Source organism: Bison bison, unplaced genomic scaffold, assembly GCF_000754665.1.
Source record: "Bison bison bison isolate TAMUID 2011002044 unplaced genomic scaffold, Bison_UMD1.0 scf7180017864491, whole genome shotgun sequence".
Classification (NCBI taxonomy): Eukaryota; Metazoa; Chordata; class Mammalia; order Artiodactyla; family Bovidae; genus Bison; species Bison bison.
In genome coordinates, this window is record NW_011495050.1 from 6,953,895 (window position 1) to 6,955,554 (window position 1,660).

Here is a 1,660-nt window from a genome sequence, read left to right on the forward strand (position 1 = left end):
GAGTTTCAGCTTTAGCATCAGTCCTTCCAATGAACACCCAGGACTGATCTCCCTTAGAATGGACTGGTTGGATCTCCTTGCAGTCCAATGACTCTTAAGAGTCTTCTCTAACACCACAGTTCAAAAGCATCAATTCTTCAGTGCTCAGCTTTTTTCACAGTCCAACTCTCACATCCATACATGACCACAGGAAAAACCATAGCCTTGACTAGATGGACCTTTGTTGGCAAAGTAATATCTCTGCTTTTGAATATGCTATCTAGGTTGGTCATAACTTTCCTTCCAAGGAGTAAGTGTCTTTTAATTTCATGGCTGCAATCACCATCTGTAGTGATTTTGGAGCCCCCCAAAATAAAGTCTGACACTGTTTCCCCATCTATTTCCCATGAAGTGATGGGACCGGATGCCATGATCTTAGTTTTCTGAATGTTGAGCTTTAGGCCAACTTTTTCACTTTCCTCTTTCACTTTCATCAAGAGGGTCATTAGTTCCTCTTCACTTTCTGCCATAGGGTGGTGTCATCTGCATATCTGAGGTTAGTGATATTTCTCCTGGCAATCTTGATTCCGGCTTGTGCTTCTTCCAGCCCAGTGTTTCTCATGATGTACTCTGCATATAAGTTAAATAAGCAGGGTGACAACATACAGCCTTGATGTATTCCTTTCCCTGTTTGGAACCAGTCTGTTGTCCCATGTCCAGTTCTAACTGTTGCTTCCTGACCTGCATATAGGTTTCTGAAGAAGCAGGTCACGTGGTCTGGTATTCCCATCTCTTTCAGAGTTTTCCACAGTTTATTGTGATCCACACAGTCAAAGGCTTTGGCATAGTCAATAAAGCAGAAATAGATGTTTTTCTGGAACTCTCTTGCTTTTTTGATGATCCAGCCGATGATGGCAATTTTTAAAAAATTTTTTAAATTATTATTATTATTATTTTTTACTTTACAATATTGTATTGGTTTTGCCATACATCAACATGCATCAGCCACGGGTGTACACGTGTTCCCCATCCTGGACCCCCCTCCCACCTCCCTCCCCATACCATCCCTCTGGGTCATCCCAGTGCACCAGCCCCAGGCTTCCTGTATCCTGCATCCAACCTGGTCTGGCGATTCATTTCTTATATTATATTATACATGTTTTAATGCCATTCTACCAAATCATCCCCCCTCTCCCTCTCTCACAGAGTCCAAAAGACTGTTCTATACATCTGTGTCTCTTTTGCTGTCTCGCATACAGCGTTGTCATTACCATCTTTCTAAATTCCATATATATGCGTTAGTATACTGTATTGGTGTTTTTCTTTCTGGCTTACTTCACTCTGTATAATAGGCCCCAGTTTCATCCACCTCATTAGAACCAATTCAAATGTATTCTTTTTAATGGCCAAGTAATACTTCATTGTGTATATGTACCACAGCTTTCCTATCCATTCCTTTGCTGGTAGACATCTAGGTTGCTTCCATGTCCTGGCTATTATAAACAGTGCTGTGATGAACATTGGGGTACACGTGTCTCTTTCAATTCTGGTTTCCTCGGTGTGTATACCCATCAGTGGAATTTCTGGGTCCTATGGCAGTTCTATTTCCAGGTTTTTAAGGAATCTCCACACTGTTCTCCATAGTGGCTGTACTAGTTTGCATTCCCACCAACAGTGTAAG